We start from the raw sequence: 19,664 nt of genomic DNA on the forward strand, positions 1-19,664 counted from the left end.
GGTGATTGACAGTTATTTAAGCAAAATATCTGCTTGGATAAATATGTAATGAATATACAAACTGGCCTTTAAAAGTACGTAAAAAATACAACAGTAGTTATGATGTTTAGGAATTGTATCCTAGGGGATAAAGTCACATGATACAATCATAATAAAGTATATACTTGTATTGTTTCTGAATGTATTAAATGCATACAACATATTTTTAGTTATGTCACATGGTTATATAGATTCAGCAATAAATACTTATTCTTTGCATGTTTGACAGATAGACAAACATTAAATGTACAAGTATTTAGTGACTAATCCGTTTAAGTATTTTAATGCCTAATGAAGATGTATTGAAGGGAGAAAGGCATATGCTGTTTCACAGTGGTCACGGTGTAGTGCACACTGCACTGTGTAGTCTGTGTGAGTCTGAATCACGCGGTGGAGCCAGGAAGAATACCGCATTTCCTCTCAGTCCAGGCCAGGCTGCGCAAGTGAGCTCCGCCTCCACTGTCACCACGTCATGCGCACCCATCCATAGGATAGCAATAGCCGGGCCCTGGTTGATTTAGCCACCCGGCCCTAAGTTCAGTAGAGTGGCCCTAGGGACTCAAAATTCTGCTGCCCCTTAAAAATCTGCTGCCCTAGGCACCGGCCTCGTTGGCCTATGCCTTAATACGCCCCTGGCATATGTAACAAATATTCCATTGAATATTTGTTATATATGCTCTTTTAACTGTAATTTATTACACTAGGAGGCGGCTTTGGTGTTTCTTTTGTGTTCACAGCACACAGAGATCCTTTAAAGAACGGTCAGCTGGGAGACTGTTAAAGGGACACTGAACACAAATTATTTTCTTTTGTGATTCTGACAGAGCATGCAATTTTAAGCAACTTTCTAATTTACTCCGATTATCAATTTTTCTTCGTTCTCTTGCTATCTTTATTTGAAAAATAAGGTATCTAAGCTTTTTTTGGTTCAGACTATAGACTGCATATTTTTATTGGTGCATTAATGTATCCACCAATCAGCAAGAACTAAACACAGGTTGTTCACCAAAATGGGCCGGCATCTAAACTTACATTCTTACATTTCAAATAAAGATAAGAGAATGAAGAACATTTGATAAAAGGAGTAAATTAGAAAGTTGCTTAAAATGTCATGCTCTATCTTAATCACGAAAGAAAAAAATGTGGGTTCAGTGTCCCTTTAAAGATTCCAGATGTCTTGGAGGTGTGTTTGGGGTCGTTTGGGATCATGCTCTGCTTCAGTATGTCACAGTACATGTTGGCATTCATGGTTCCCTCAATGAACTGTAGTTCCTCAGTGCCGGAAGCACTCATGCAGGCCCAGACCATGACACTCCCAAATCTTGCTTGACTTTAGGCAAGACACACTTGTCTTTGTACTCCTCACCTGGTTGCCACCACACACGCTTGACACCATCTGAACCAAAAACGTTTATCTTGGTCTCATCGGACCACAGAACATGGTTCCAGTAATCCATGTCCTTTGTCTGCTTGTCTTCAGCAAACTGTTTGCGGGCTTTCTTGTGCATCATCTTTAGAAGAGGCTTCCTTCTGGGATGACAGAAATGCAGACCGATTTGATGCAGTGTGCAGCGTATGGTCTGAACATAGACAGGCTGACCCCCCACCCCTTCAACCTCTGCAGCAATGCTGGCAGCACTCATACGTCTATTTCCCAAATACAACCTCTGGATATGATGCTGAGCACGTGCACTCAACTTCTTTGGTTGACCATGGTGAGGCCTGTTCTGAGTGGAACCTGTCCTGTGAAACCGTTGTATGGTCTTGCCCACCGTGCTGCAGCTCAGTTTCAGGGTCTTGGCAATCTTCTTATAGCCTAGACCATCTTTATGTAGAGCAAAAATAATTTTTTCAGATCCTCAGAGAGTTCTTTGCCATGAGGTGCCATGTTGAACTTCCAGTGACCAGTATGAGATAGTGTGAGAGCGATAACATCAAATTTAACACACCTGCTCCCCATTCACACCTGAGACCTTGTAACCCTAATGAGTCACATGACACCGGGGAGGGAAAATCGCTAGTTGGGCGCAATTTGGACATTTCCACTTAGGGATGTACTCACTTTTATACAGGCTGTACACTCACTACTTTACATTGTAGCAAAGTGTCATTTATTCAGTGTTGTCACATGAAAATATCAAATAAAATATTTACAAAAATGTGAGGGGTGTATTCACTTTTGTGGGATACTGTATGTATGTAGCTCTTTGCAGACAAAAACCTTGTCATATACAATATACCTTTTAGACCTTATAACTTTTTTTTATAATATTTATGTGAATATTTTTTATATAGTGTAAACATGAGTGTTACACTTTATTTTAATGTCTTTATGTTGTGTGTGAAAAATTAGTTTCTGTTCATGTGGACACATTTACTTTCAACACTCAAGTGCACAATATTTTATTATCGTGTGCGCTAATGCTTAAAAACCCCAATAGTAACAATGTAGAAGGAAAAAAAAACCTTAGGACCAGCTTAAAAGCCAATGTATATGCACATATAAATGCAAAGGATTTCTATATTCGAATGCTTTTTTATAGCTTTATTAAACTAGCTATCTGCAAAAAGCAGTCCAGTATATTTGATGGGAATTTTGAAGACAAAAATTCTTGATGAACTTTATTTGCTTTGCAGCTTATTTCAGGAAAATAATGTGGATACATGTGATTATAGTTTAAAGGGGCACTGAACCCAATTTTATTTTCCTTTGTGATTCAGATAGAGCATGCAATTTTAAGGAACTTTTCTAATTTACTCCGATTATCAATTTTTCTTCGTTCTATGGCTATCTTTATTTGATAAAGAAGGCATCTAAGCTAAGGAGCCAGCCAATTTTTGGTTTAGTACCCTGGACAGCACTTGTTTATAGCACTTATTTATTGGTGGGTGAATTTATCCACCAATCAGCAAGAACAACCCAGGTTGTTCACCAAAAATGGTCCGGCATCTAAACTTACAATCTTGCTTTTCAAATAAAGATACCAAGAGAATGAAGAAAATTTGATCATATGAGTAAATTACAAAGTTGCTTAAAATTGCATGCTCTATCTGAATAACGAAAGAAAAAATTTGGGTTCAGTGTCCCTTTAATCTCATTACATATAATTGATATTTTTGGTGAAACCACAATGTCTTCTAACTTGCTATTGGGAACAGGTCAACACACAACATAGATCCACATAGATCCCCTAAGTGAGGATAATGCAGGAAACAGGTTCAGGCCATGCATGTTTCGCAAAACTGACTTTTATTTATTGGTTCTAGGTTCAAAATGAAGATTGGCAAAATGGTGTCACCTTTTAAAAGTTAAAATCTTTATACAAAATTCTTCAAGCTTGTTCTGCTTAATGATATTGCTATAATTTAATTAGATAGCATTTGAAGGTGTGAAGAGTGTTTTTTCTTCTTAAGAAGACCTTGCTTACTAGAACTCCCCTAAACTGTATTTAATTAAAATGTACTCTGTATTTGCTGGTGACCTAAAGGAATTTAATCATTTCTTAAAGTTGAGCTTATTCGATAAATAAACTAAGAGGAGTTTTTGTGAACTGGCCTGGGGACACAATAGTCATTTTATGTTCTTTTGATGAGAGAAAATAACTATTTAAAGCTAGTAGATCATTAAAATCAAAACAGATGGTATTTGCAGTGTAAAGTATATCAAGGCAGCTTTTTCTATGCAGCAAAAATAAAGCAATTTTCTCACTTAACACAACTGATTAGTGAAAATAATATTCTCTTTAACTATAAACATTTTCAATTTTGTTTCCTATGATACGTTAATGTAATAGTAAGTAAAAGAAATGAGAGAAAAATAAGTAAAATATATTTTCCTACAAAATCACAGTGTTTCCAAAGCTAAAGGGAATTATGGGTAATTACATGCAAATTGGACTCCCAGTGTAACACGTTGTTACTTCTAAATCTATTTTACACACTCTTTTTATGAAAGTGTAAGTCTGTTATAAATATAAACAGAAGTACAACATCAGAAAATCACTTATAAACTATTTTTATCTTAAATAATCAGTAAATACAGTAGATTTGCGTAAACAACAAATGCATGATAAAAAAGAGCACTTAGTCCCTGATATTAAAAACCTCCCTGCTCAGATCCTCCAGCACTACGAGATCCCTAGAGACATTTTCAAAAGGCAGATTTTGTATTGCAATATAGCACTACATGACATGACAGTTCTGCTGCATTAACACTTTGTGCTTTGTATATTACTTTACACTTCAGATTACATTTTATTACATTTAAACAGCACTTTCTATTTGTATTTTATTTGGTGTACAGCAGTGTATTTAGGATTGTGCTTTTACAAAATCTGATTATAGAGCAGACTTCACGGAAGCAGAACTCACTGAATTTTCTAAGTAAATGGGAGGAACCTTAAAAACCAAGAGAGATGAGAGAATTTTTCCATAGAAAGTAATAAAGCTCTCTGGGATACGAAAAAAACAAAAACAGTCACAAAACAGGTTATGGGAAAGAAAAAAAGAAAGAAAAAAATCTCTCCATCACAGCACATAAAAGAGTAAAACATCTAAATACAGTAAAAGTCAAAATTAAACATTCATGATTAGGATACAAAAAAACACTGTTGATAACACTTCTGTGTTTAATTCTAGGGGGAGCGTGTAGAGGATATCTGAGTATATATTTGTGATAAATTATATAAAAAAATAGCAAAATACAAACATAAGTATGTGTTATCTGCAATTATAATCCAAATCTATAAAACACAGAAGCTATTAAAAATGATTAAAAAAGAGAATTGGCGTTCTTATCTGAGTCCAAAATTGGACAGTTCCTGTTACCATAGTAACAGGAACTGTCCACAGATGTGAAAAAAAAGGTCCAGAATCTGGATTACTCCAAATGCAGAGAAACCAGGCTGCTCCTCTTCAATGATACTCAAATCCAAGATGAAGAATCTGTGTACAAATCACAATACAGAGGCAGACTCCTAGTGTGATACTGTGACAACAAGGAGTTATGTACATAGGTGTCATGTGTAGGTTTTATACTCACAAGAGAGGCAGCACCCACTTGTGCTGAGTCAGGCCTACTGGAAATTGTCAGTGTCCCAGCTCACTGCTCCCAGGTATACATCCAAATAAAGAATAGAGATCTGTGAAAAATGATGGGAATACAAAGCACCTCCTAGTGTAATACTGTGGTGGACAATGCAGGTATCAATGTCTTTGTTACAAAGACATTTATACCTGCATTGTCCACTACTGTATTATTTCCAGTAGGCCTGACTCAGCACAAGTGGGTACTTGCCTCTCTTGTGAGTATAAAACCTACATGATTAGGATACAGCATGCAATTTTAATACTTTTCCAATTTACTTTTATTATCAAATTTGCTTTGTTCTTTTATTATGTTTTGTTGAAGCATAAACCTTGGTAGGCTGACAGGAGCTTAAGAGCTTGCATCCAGTATGTCTTTAGCTGTCTGTGTCAACAGTTTTTGCAACTATGTATAACACTGCCATAAACAATGTTGCAAACACTGCTGCCAGATGGCTAAAGACATGTGAACGCTCCTGAGCTCATCTACTAGTACTCTTTAACAAAGAATAGCAAGATAATTAAACATATATTTATATCAGAAGTTAATTTGAAAGTTGTTAAAAATGCTATACTCTTTCCAGTCAATTTAAGTTTCATTTTGATTTTACTATCCCTTGTGTAGCACATTGGGCATCCAGACAAGCTAGAATATATACTGTCCTACAACAATCTCAATACTTAGTACTCAGTGGTTCATCTGTGTTATTGGATTCTAGAGTAACAAAGAGAAGTTAAGAATATAAAACAGTCTGTTTTATTGTTTTTTAAAAAAAAAAAAAAAAAAAAAAAACACTAAGCAGTAGATTATAATAAATAGAAATAATTGCAATTTGTATTATTTATCATTTAAAAAGGATTTTACCGGGGGCGGAGCTAACCGCCAAGCTAACAAGACGTGTTTAGAGAGAGCTCCTCACTTTATTCCTTAAAAACCCTTAATTTTGCCTAGTTTTAGAGACAGGATAACCTTTATATTACAGCAGATGACACAGCCGGAGTGTGCGCTTTGAAAAAAGAGGGTTTTTTTCTGCTTTTACTCTGAGGCTGCGTTAGTGGCCTTTCACGGACTAGCCCTACAGTGTGGAACGACGGGCACAGCTGAAACGGGAGTACACAGCCTTAACCCTCCTGATCTAGACCTACGTTCAGAGGACTTCTTGCACCTTTACCACTGCTCTCCGGAGGGTCGGGGCTCCGCTCCGGAGTAGCAGATTGCCATCGGACATCGACAGGAAGAAGCTGGAGATCCTCCGGTCTTGGCAAAACCCCCATCCTAACCGGACCTCCTACCTGGCGGATTACCCCGCCGAAGACATATTATACCCACTGTTCAGTATTGACCGGGGACTCCAGAAACCCCCAGAAGACGCCTCAGGGGCAAGGTACGCTACTACATTTTTGGCGCGAATCTCCGCCATCTTACGTACCGGTATCCCGACATCATAGAGGCCTTCTGACAGCAAGGATCAGGACTGCCCATTTATGATATATATAGGAAGCGGGTAAGACTCTCACATCTGACTTTGGCCTATCTGCTATAAGAGACCTATCTTGCTGTAACATTATTCTCCCACTACACTTATACAGCACTACTGCAGCCCATTTATCACTGACTCCTACCTTACCTAAATTGGGAATCCTCCCTGTAACAGCGGTCTCCCCTCTGGTTGTCCATTCACACAGGCTTTTGACCTGCGGCTCTCCTCTACAGTAGCCCTTGATTGTGGGATCCACCACCTGCTAGAATAGCTCCACTTAGCCAGACTTGGGCCTTCCGGGAGCCATCTGATCTCAGCTCCCATATAGTAGTTTGGGTCATAGTTGATAGGTGGATGGGAACAAGGGAGTTGAAATAAATCCATTAGAAGTACAGGACAAATAAGGAAAGAAGTAAATGAAACATAAAACATTAAGTTCACACTATATTAACTCCATCTAGCCTGGAGTTCCACTATTGCAGGGGACTGATGAATGTTCCTGAACACTTCAGCATAAATATATATTAACCCTGAAATAAGTCTGGACTACCTATATTGATACTATTGATATTGATATGCAAGAAATCAATATTAGATCAATTTAAGATTATTTAGATTACAAGGTTGGCCAACCTATCAGATTCATTTGTACATAAGAATCTCAAACTCACATGTTTTAAAAAAAACTTTTTTGTTTTTACTAAAATAAAATAAATTTTTATTCTGTACAAAATCTTATCTGGTGTCATGGAATAGATTTCTATTTACATTTTTTATATATATATTTTATAATTTCATATTTTTCATATTTTAAAAATCTCCATAAGGTATTAGCTCTATTTATAGCGCCCTTTCCTATAAACCACTCTTCTTTCAAAACGTAGACGTAATGCAGTTACTGTTAGGTTATACAATTTTAAATCATTTGACATTTAAGTGATATTGCACTGGGGTGTACTCACTTCTGTTGTATACTGTATGTATATATATATATATATATATATATATATATATATATATATATATATATATATATATATAGCAAAAGACAAGAAGCACTCCAGAAGTCTTTCAAATATTGTCACCTTTAATTAGTGAACGTTTTCGGGCAATAAACTGCCCGTCCTCAAACTTACAAGGTTACCGAAACTTACCACCCAGCTGTGTTATAGACCGCCACCAGAGAAAAGTGCGCCACGCTCTCCGCGGTGGATGCGCCGCCCCTAACGAGTGACGTCATCGCCCGCGGCAACGTGTGAGAACTAGAAAGAGCAAAAACAACAACAACAGACAAATTGTTATACAGGCATACAATAAGCCCTAAGTCTAAGAAAGAAGCCTATAAAATAAGCATATTAAATCAATACAATGCAGCATTACTGACAAGAATGGGGAATCAAATATATCGCAAAAAGTAAATCTACGGTTGTCATAGTAACCAGTAAACAATAGACGCCATATATAGCAAGTCTTCACTTACATAAGCAAAAATAAACATGAATTGGAAAAGATAACACTGCACATCCAATTATGTGGTGCCACAGGACAGAAAGGCTACAGGATTAAATCTGAAAAATTTGAACAATTTATAAAAAGCTGTAAAGTGGAGTCACATAAAGGAATTTGCTAAACAAGCTAATGTAATTACAGTGATTGGAATGGACCATGGTTCTCACAAAATAATAGACAGCAATATGAATGATCATGGACTCCCCCAGGAATCATTTTACAGCTAATGGACAGGAATCACAGGAACACCTGCCAATCTAGCTGTGTATTCAGCCCATAAGGCACAAGAGTGTTCAATTTGAATGTCCATTTAGCTTCTTTTTGGAGAAGCAGTCGATTCCTATCGCCTCCTCTTGGCAACGGTGGCACATGGTCTATAATTGTATATTTAAGGTCCATGACACTGTGTTTGTGTTCCAAAAAGTGTCTGGCCACTGGTTGCTCGGATGTGCCCTTATTAAGTGCCGTCTTGATAGCAGATCGATGATTTGCCATACGTGTACGCAAATCATCGCAGGTCTTTCCTACGTAATACAGCCCACAAATACAGTGTAAAAGATACACTATATGCGTGGTAGTACACGTCAGGCGGAATTTATGTTTATAAATTTTGTGTTTTTGTGGATGGGTAAAGCTCGGTCCAGTGATTAGACCCCCACATGTTGTGCAGCCAAGGCATCGAAAAACCCCTGGTTTTTTAATATCCAACCATGTTGAAGATTTATAGCTTTGTATCGGGTCAGTTTTAATTAGCAAGTCCCGCAAAGACCTGGACCTCTTATAGCCCACTCTTGGTGGTTCAGCTTTATGTAAGGGTAACGATCTGTCCGTGTTAATGATCTCCCAATGCTTGTTGAGTATGTCCTTTAAGGGGCCTTTATCACCTGTGAAGGTTGTGATGAATGTCATCCTTTTATCCTCCTTTTTGGGTACTAAAACACTGGCCTGGCAGACCTGAGCCCGCTGTTCATTCAGTAGTTTATCCGGATAACTCCTAACTTCAAAGCGTTGCAACATCTCAGTGAGTTGTTCTTCTCTTTTATCAATTTCAGACTTATTCCTCACCACTCTAAGCAATTGAGATTTAGGCAATGCTTTCTTCAATGTGGGAGGATGGCAACTTGTCTAGTGTAGTAAGGAGTTTCTATCAGTCTCCTTTCTATACAGAGTTGATTGAATCCTACCATTGCTAGTATATAACCTTACATCTAAGAAGTCAATTTGTATTTTGCTTGATGTTATTTTAAACTTCAGAGCCAAATTCGCCCCATTAAGCTCTTGAAACCAATCATCCAGGCTGGCTGACGTTCCAGACCAGATAAAAAACAGGTCATCTATTTATCGCTTAAAGAAGCGAATATTTTTGACCTTAAATAATTCCGTCCCAAACTCCTCGAAATGGGCCATAAACAAATTGGCGTACGATGGGGCCATATTTGACCCCATCGCCGTCCCCTTCAACTGTAAATAGAAGGATTGTTCAAAGCGGAAAAATAATTGGTAGTCAGGCAAAATTCCAATAATTGTAGGATAATCTCAGGAGGTGGTCCAATATATGGATATCTGCAAAGATGAAATAGAACAGCAAGTAACCCCTCATCATGAGGGATTACAGTATATAGACTAGTCACATCCAGTGTGACTAGCCATGTGTCTTCATCTATATCTTCAAATTGTTTGAGCATCTCCAGTAGTGCCATTGAATCCCTCAAGTATGACGGTGTATTATATACCAAAGGTTGTAAGAATCTGTCCACTAAGGTGGCAATGGGCTGTTGTATGGACCCTATTGAGGATACAATGGGTCTTCCGGGAGGTGGTGAGATCCCCTTGTGTATTTTGGGGAGGGTGTATAGAACCGGGGTTCTGGGATATGGTACCACCAAATACAGATAGGTATCCTTGTTGATAAAACCTTTATCATATATCAATTTGATATATGCATCCAGCTGTTTCTTAAATGCCTGTGTGGGGTTGTGTGGAAGCGGTCTATATGTACCTGTATCCGCAAGCTGAGATATGATCTCCATTCTGTAATCTCTGTAATTGAGAATAACCACTGCCCCACCTTTATCGGCTTCATGTATGATTAAATCCTTGTTATCCGCAAGGTTTCTTAAGACTCTCCAATCTTCTTTAGAGAAGTTATTGAACATCTCCTTATATTGTGAGGCTAGAGAGTGATTCATATCCTCCTGTAACCGTCGCGTGAAAGTATTGATACTGGCGTTGCCAAATTGAGGAGTGTATGTAGATTTTTTCTTAAGTTGGCTGTGGTCTGTGTCCATTTCTCCAAATTTTTCTTTTAAAGATAGTAGTCTCTGAAATTTTTTTCTATCTATATAGAAATCAAATGGGTCAGTTCTAGAAGTTGGAACAAAAGTAAGACCCTTATTAAGAATCTCAATTTCAGAGTCATTCAGGGGGTAATCACTCAGATTGACTACTATGTCATTATGCATCATTACTTCTGTATTGGTGGTTTTCCTCTTATACCCACCTCTCCTGATCCTCTCCCTCTTCCTCTTCCCCTGTAGTTTTTTGAGCGTGTTGTTACTCCTTTAGGGTGTTGTATCTCTTGAGAGGGGTTTTGTGCTTGATCTGTGTCAGAACCTGAACCAGACCCTGAACTTTCAATAGTGGTCAAATCCTGGGATTTGTAATAGCGTGGTCGTCTCCTCCTGGCAATATGTTGCCTCTGTCTCTCACTAGCAGACAATTGCCATAAATAGACACGTTTGTCTCTATAGTCGCTAATCACAGCTTCCAATTTCTTATTTTTGAATTGTATAAGATCAGTTTCATATTTGTCAATCTGTCAGGAATCTAGCTCACAGTTCAATGTCCCTTTAACATCTGCAATAACCTCTCCCTCTGCCTATTTAAGGCTCCTCCTTGCTAAGCTCATTGCTTAGTATTGCAGTTCTGAAGTTGTTCAATTCTGTGAGCCTTGCCTGGAAAACTACATACAAGGATTTTTACCTGGTCCTGTTTCCATCTACCACCTTCTGCATTTAATATCCTTTTATCCTACATGATAACCGTTTGTACCTTAACTTGTAATCTCTGCTCAACCGTTATTACTTTGTCTAGGTCTTACGATCTTGTTGCTCTGTTCCCTGCATATCTCTTTAAGCCTCCCGCTCTCCATACCTGCTTCCTCCTCTGCTCTACACTGCAACGCGGTGACGTCATCGCCGGCTGCGACTCACTCTGCATCTCGCCGGAGGCCTGAAGCCTACTAGTACTCCGGAGTTTCCTTTTGCCTTCTACCTTCCCAGTCAGTACTTCATCTAGGAGTTCGTGAGTAATTATTTCAGTTCATTGCATCAATCGATTCTCCTGCCATCTTCTTTTTGCCGCACTGAGACTTTATTTTTTACTTTATCAGCTTATATATTTTTATTTTTTGTTTTGCTCTGTATTTTATATTTCCACAGTGATCCTCTGAGTATGTCTTGGTTTATATTACTGTTACTATACACTCAGTTGTGAATCTCTGTATCTCAGGACAGATTAACATTTACCCCTGCTGCTATTATTTTTTTTCCATCACAGTGTCAATCCTGATACATGTGGCAGCCATAGGGTGTATGTGTAATCCCTACCTGTATATTAAACATTGCATAGTGATTGCCAGTTTATGATTGTTGCCAAGGTTTATTCATATATTATCCAAACTTATCACACATGCAAAACAAACTATTGCCTATAGTTAATTTCTCAGCAGTTGTGGTCCTTAACTTTTTGTCTATTATCAAAAGATAGGGAAACTTGTTTTCAGCAAACCCTGACATAATACTAAGCCTTCCTCATGGATCCAGCTGGGATGAATACCCATTTACAGAACCTCACACAGAGGGTTGATTTACTCACTGAAGCTTTAAACACCCTGAAAGTTGAAAATGACACCATGAAGGCGTACATTAGAGATGTGGTGGATAAGAGGGTTCCCATACTAGAGCCCCAGGTTAGCACCCCAGAGAAATTCAGTGGTGATAGGTCTCAATACAGAGATTTCAAGAATGCCTGTCTTCTTCTATTTTCTTTAAAACCTCATACATATCCAAATGACAAAGCTAGAGTTCTCACAGTTATCTCCTATTTAAGAGATGAACCCCGTACCTGGGCTAACTCTTACTTTGAAAACAACGATGAGATACTAAACTCTCTGGACAATTTTTTTCTTGCCATGGGAAACCTGTATGAGGATCCCTACAAGCAAATTACAGCAGAGAATGCAATGAGAAACCTTAAACAAAGGAAAAGATTAGTCGAAGATTATATCACTGAGTTTAAAAAATGGGCTAAGGACACACAGTGGAATAATCTGTCACTAAGAAACCAGTTTCGGTTGGGCCTCTCAGAAGGTATAAAGGATGAGCTTTCCCGTTCTGAGTTACCCCAAACCCTTGAGGAATTGATGTCATTAAGCATCACCATTGATAGGCGTCTCAGGGAGAGACAACAGGAGCGCTCTTATCATGAAAATTATCCTAAAAAACATTACACACCTCCTGTGACTAAGTCCACTCCTGAACCTATGGACATAGGTTTCACTAAAGGCCCCCTCACAACCGAGGAAAAGAATAGAAGAAGAGCAAATAACTTATGTCTCTATTGTGCTTCTGAGTCACATACTGTTAGAAATTGCCCTTCCTTGCAGAAACAAAATAAGGGTAAGACTTATATTCAGCCTTTTTGTTGCACCACCCAACATTCTCCCACTCCTTATTTACAATTCTCTCTTCTCTTACAGTGGGAGTCTCACCGGGTCATGGGTTCCGCGATCATTGATTCTGGAGCTACAGCATCATACATTGATAGTGTGTTTACCCATACAAATAAAATACCTATAGTCAAAAAAAAATCTCCTGTGTTATTACGGGGAATTGATGGTAATCCTATTCCAGATGGTCCAGTAGAATATCAAACCATTCCCTTACTTATTTCTTCCACTGATCATCATAGGGAGTACATCACATTTGATATTATCCCTTGCCCTATCTCACCTATCGTACTAGGGATAAATTGGCTCCACACACATAACCCAAATATAGATTGGACTAATTTCACTCTTTCCTTTAATTCAAAGTATTGTCTTACTACTTGTTTTCCAGCTACTGCTTTACATACAACTGAATTTCCTCCCGTTGCCAAGATTCCTGAGGTTTACCAGGACTTTTCTGACGTTTTTAGTAAGGCAGAATCTGAAAACTTACCGCCCCATAGGAAGTATGATTGCCCTATAGAGATCATACCTGGTTCAGAAATCCCTACAGGGCATATATACCCACTTTCCAACCCAGAGTTATCACACCTGAAGTCTTACTTAGAGGAAAATCTGAAAAAAGGTTTCATCCGACCATCTACCTCACCTGCTAGTGCAGGGATTTTCTTCGTAAAGAATAAAGACGGTTCACTTAGACCCATTGTCGATTATCGACAATTAAACAAGATAACGATTAAAAACCGTTACCCGTTACCTCTTATTCCTGAGCTCATAGAGAGGCTGGAGGGTGCACAGTTTTTCACCAAACTGGATTTAAGGGGTGCCTATAACCTCATCCGAATTAAATCTGGCGATGAGTGGCTTACGGCATTTCGAACCCGCTATGGGTTGTTCGAATATGTCGTAATGCCTTTTGGGTTATGTAATGCCCCCGCGACGTTTCAGCACCTCATAAATGACATTTTTAGAGATATACTCGATATTTTCGTTGTCATTTATCTTGACGATATCTTGATATACTCCAAAACATACCAACAACACATTTCTCATGTTAGACAAGTACTATCTAGACTCAGGGGTAACCACTTATATGCTAAAGCAGAAAAATGTCTTTTTAACACACAGTCTATCACTTTTTTGGGGTATGAAATTTCTCCCACGGGTATTTCAATGGAAAACAAAAAGGTTGAAGCAGTCTTGAATTGGCCTACACCCAAAAATGTTAGACAAGTTCAATCATTTTTGGGGTTTGCAAATTTTTACCGCAAATTTATAAAAAACTTTTCTAAAATAGCAATACCCCTCTCTTCCCTCACTAAAGGTCATACTCCTTTTAAGTGGACACAACAAGCTCAGTATGCTTTTGATTTATTCAAACAAATGTTTACCTCTGCACCCATACTCCGTTTCCCAGACTCCAAGTTACAGTTCATTTTGGAGGTTGATGCATCCAATCATGCAATTGGTGCAGTCCTGTCACAAAGAGAGAGTTTGACAAAACCACTTCATCCTGTGGCATATTACTCAAAGACTTTAAATTCAGCAGAACAAAATTATCCTATCGGTGACAAAGAATTGTTAGCCATCAAACTTTCTTTGGAGCATTGGCGTCACCTCCTGGAGGGCACTACATTACCAACTCTCATATACACGGATCATAGAAACCTCCAGTACTTAAAATCCACTCGTACTTTATCAGCCAGACAGGTTCGGTGGAATCTTTTTTTTTCCCGTTTTAATTTTTTGATCACATACCGACCAGCTGGTAAGAACAAAAAGGCGGACGCTCTTTCAAGACTTAGCAGTCATTCTTCTTGTCCACCGACAGTTAGTTCTCTCTTGCCAGATCATAATTTCATATCTTTTGTAACAGATTCCACTGCTGTTTTTAAAAGAGAACAAATGAAGGATCTGACAAAACCCACAGAACTCCTACAAGTAAATGCACAGGGACTCTTTTCTCATGACACAAAATTATATGTCCCACCTACGCTCAGATCTCCTTTTCTACGATCTGTTCATGACTCCCTTTTCGCTGGCCATCCAGGTCTCCGTAAGACCCAAGAGTTAGCGAAACGGAACCATTGGTGGCCAACCATTACATCTGATGTTAAGAATTACGTTTCCTCTTGTCCTACCTGCACTATTTCCAAAAAGGGCAAACAACCACCCTACGGTCTTCTGCTACCCTTACCAACACCAAAGAAGCCTTGGTCGGAGATCGCCCTAGACTTTATAGTTGACTTACCTCTCTCATCCAAGAATAATACCATCTTAGTTGTTGTCGACCTTTTCACAAAAATGTGTCACTTCATTGCCTACCCCAAACTCCCTACTGCATTGGAAACCGTAAAATTACTCCTTAATCATGTCATTAAACTTCATGGTCTACCCATGTCCATACTCAGTGACAGAGGGACGCAATTCTCTAGTAAACTTTGGTCCCAATTCTGCAAAACTTTCTCTGTAGAAAGGAAACTGACTACTGCTTACCACCCTCAATGTAATGGTCAGACTGAGAGATGTAACCAGTGGCTGGAACAATTTCTAAGACTTTTTTGCTCTGCTAATCAGAATTCTTGGTCAGAATTTCTTCCTTATGCAGAATTCTGTTATAACAATACTATTCATTCCGCCACTGGTATCTCCCCATTCTTTGCTAACTACGGTTTCCATCCAGTTTTCCACTTGTTTGAACCGTCTGAAACCTTCTCACCCACAGTATCAGAACTATCAAATAACATCTCATCTAACTTTCAAGCCATTGAATCTGCAATAAACAGCGCAAAGGAGGTATATAAGAAGTATTATGACAGACATAGACGTCCTCCTCCTACCTATAAGGAAGGTGATCTTGTTTGGCTCTCTACCAAACACTTACATCTGAACACCCCCTCCAGAAAGATGTCTCCCCTGTTTATTGGTCCTTATCCTGTTTCAGCAGTTATCAATGCCAACACTGTACGTCTCAAACTGCCTGACACCTTCAGAATTCATCCGACCTTCCACGTCTCCCTCCAAAACCCTACCGGGTTCTCAGGGACTCTGGAAGCCTTGCTGCTACTCCCCCAATCTCCATCGATCCTGCTTTGGAATATGAGGTGCATTCCGTTTTGGATTCCCGCTTCCGCCGTGGTCGTCTAGAATATCTGGTTCGTTGGAAGGGGTATACTCCTGATGAGGATTCCTGGGAGCCTGCTGGCAACATTTCGGCCCCGCGTTTACTCTCTTCTTTCCACCAGCGCCATCCGGATCGTCCTAAACCTTGAGCCTCGGAGTGGCTCCTTGAGGGGGGGATTCTGTCAGGAATCTAGCTCACAGTTCAATGTCCCTTTAACATCTGCAATAACCTCTCCCTCTGCCTATTTAAGGCTCCTCCTTGCTAAGCTCATTGCTTAGTATTGCAGTTCTGAAGTTGTTCAATTCTGTGAGCCTTGCCTGGAAAACTACATACAAGGATTTTTACCTGGTCCTGTTTCCATCTACCACCTTCTGCATTTAATATCCTTTTATCTTACATGATAACCGTTTGTACCTTAACTTGTAATCTCTGCTCAACCGTTATTACTTTGTCTAGGTCTTACGATCTTGTTGCTCTGTTCCCTGCATATCTCTTTAAGCCTCCCGCTCTCCATACCTGCTTCCTCCTCTGCTCTACACTGCAACGCGGTGACGTCATCGCCGGCTGCGACTCACTCTGCATCTCGCCGGAGGCCTGAAGCCTACTAGTACTCCGGAGTTTCCTTTTGCCTTCTACCTTCCCAGTCAGTACTTCATCTAGGAGTTCGTGAGTAATTATTTCAGTTCATTGCATCAATCGATTCTCCTGCCATCTTCTTTTTGCCGCACTGAGACTTTATTTTTTACTTTATCAGCTTATATATTTTTATTTTTTGTTTTGCTCTGTATTTTATATTTCCACAGTGATCCTCTGAGTATGTCTTGGTTTATATTACTGTTACTATACACTCAGTTGTGAATCTCTGTATCTCAGGACAGATTAACATTTACCCCTGCTGCTATTATTTTTTTTCCATCACAGTGTCAATCCTGATACATGTGGCAGCCATAGGGTGTATGTGTAATCCCTACCTGTATATTAAACATTGCATAGTGATTGCCAGTTTATGATTGTTGCCAAGGTTTATTCATATATTATCCAAACTTATCACACATGCAAAACAAACTATTGCCTATAGTTAATTTCTCAGCAGTTGTGGTCCTTAACTTTTTGTCTATTATCAAAAGATAGGGAAACTTGTTTTCAGCAAACCCTGACACAATCTTAATCTGTAATTTGTTCAACCAATCCTCTGTATGATCCACCTGTAGTCTGGACAAATTAGGTAATTCATAAGATATAATCTCTGCTTTGATTAATTGTAGCAATCTACCCACTTCCTGTATGACTAATAACACCAGATCTAGTGAGCATTTGTTTTCAATGCTACACCACCTTTCACAGAACAAAGGGTTATTTCTGCCCAAAGTGGGCACGTTTCTAATTCGAAATCCCCTTGGGATAAAGCCTCTGCGGTAATACTCAGAGAGATATGCCCCATGCAAGGTAAGATCCTTCTCCTTTTGTTTTAACTTTAATAAATGGGTGTAGATATAAGCTGGTTTGTCCAACACTGGCCGCAGTGTTATTTTGTCAAACAGAATCCCCTCTGCATCCGCTTCTGTAAAGTGGAAGGTACTGGCTCCAGGGATTGTATCAATATCCTCAATGTCCTCAGCAATGCCAGATGTAATATCAGTTGTCATGCTGTGTCCAATGAGTCCCCAAAAAGAATTGTAAGTCCAACAGCAGCAAGGAGATATACTCCAAAAATTGTAATCGGGTGGGCTATAAGAGGCCCAGGTCTTTGCGGGACTTGTTAATTAAAACTGACCCGATACAAAGCAATAAATCTTCAACATGGTTGGATATTAAAAAACCAGGGGTTTTTCGATGCCTTGGCTGCACAACATGTGGGGGTCTAATCACTGGACCGAGCTTTACCCATCCACAAAAACGCAAAATTTATAAACATAAATTCCGCCTGACGTGAACTACCACGCATATAGTGTATCTTTTACACTGTATTTGTGGGCTGTATTACGTAGGAAAGACCTGCGATGATTTGCGTACATGTATGGCAAATCATCGATCTGCTATCAAGACAGCATTTAATAAGGGCACATCTGAGCAACCAGTGGCCAGACACTTTTTGGAACACAAACACAGTGTCATGGACCATAAATATACAATTATACACCATGTGCCACCGTTGCCAAGAGGAGGCGATAGGAATCGACTGCTTCTCCAAAAAGAAGCTAAATGGACATTCGAATTGAACACTCTTGTGCCTTATGGGCTGAATACACAGCTAGATTGGCAGGTGTTCCTGTGATTCCTGTCCATTAGCTGTAAAATGATTCCTGGGGGAGTCCATGATCATTCATATTGCTGTCTATTATTTTGTGATAACCATGGTCCATTCCAATCACTGTAATTACATTAGCTTGTTTAGCAAATTCCTTTATGTGACTCCACTTTACAGCTTTTTATAAATTGTTCAAATTTTTCGGATTTAATCCTGTAGCCTTTCTGTCCTGTGGAACCACATAATTGGATGTGCAGTGTTATCTTTTCCAATTCACGTTTATTTTTGCTTATGTAAGTGAAGACTTGCTATATATGGCGTCTATTGTTTACTGGTTACTATGACAACCGTAGATTTACTTTTTGCGATATATTTGATTCCCCATTCTTGTCAGTAATGCTGCATTGTATTGATTTAATATGCTTATTTTATAGGCTTCTTTCTTAGACTTAGGGCTTATTGTATGCCTGTATAACAATTTGTCTGTTGTTGTTGTTTTTGCCCTTTCTAGTTCTCACACGTTGCCGCGGGCGATGACGTCACTCGTTAGGGGCGGCGCATCCACCGCGGAGAGCGTGGCGCACTTTTCTCTGGTGGCGGTCTATAACACAGCTGGGTGGTAAGTTTCGGTAACCTTGTAAGTTTGAGGACGGGCAGTTTATTGCCCAAAAACGTTCACTAATTAAAGGTGACAATATTTGAAAGACTTCTGGAGTGCTTCTTGTCTTTTGCTATAATCCATTTTTGCTAGCACCCGAAGCTGTTGTCTGTTTAGTATCTGGAGTGCACTTTGCTCGTTTATATATATATATATATATATATATATTAAACAAGGATATACTATAGTAGCAATTAAGGGCTAGATTACGAGTGGGGCGCAACTGTAGTGTGTAAGAGATATCAATTTTTTTCAGCTTTTTGCAAAATAGCCTGTATATTACGAGTTGAAAGTAGATGCGTTCACTTGAGCGCATTCAAATTTAACAAGCGTTGGGTTAGCACGACTTCAGAACTTGTGTAATGGGTAGTGTCCCTTGCACGTTTGTGCTTATGTAAGCTGCATTATAGCAGTTTATCTACAGCATTGTTGGAAAATGCCCCAAGCTTATTCAGTTGTACTCTGTTACCACACTTGTGGTTGGGCAGTTTAGTGGTGGGGCATCATTTGTTAAACATAAGGGGTTTCCATACTGCAACTACTTAAATTAAATAAAAAAAATAATAATAATAAAAATAAAATATTATATATATATATATATATATATATATATATATATATATATATATATATATATATATATATATATATATATATATACATACAGTATATATATATATATATATATATATATCTTATGTAAAAATGTATGTGAATGAATGAAAATTTTATGTAAACTTTTCTCCCTGACTAATATATTATAGTGGTATTTTTAATATGTATGTAATAAT

Source organism: Bombina bombina, chromosome 5 (genome assembly GCF_027579735.1).
Source record: "Bombina bombina isolate aBomBom1 chromosome 5, aBomBom1.pri, whole genome shotgun sequence".
Lineage (NCBI taxonomy): Eukaryota > Metazoa > Chordata > Amphibia > Anura > Bombinatoridae > Bombina > Bombina bombina.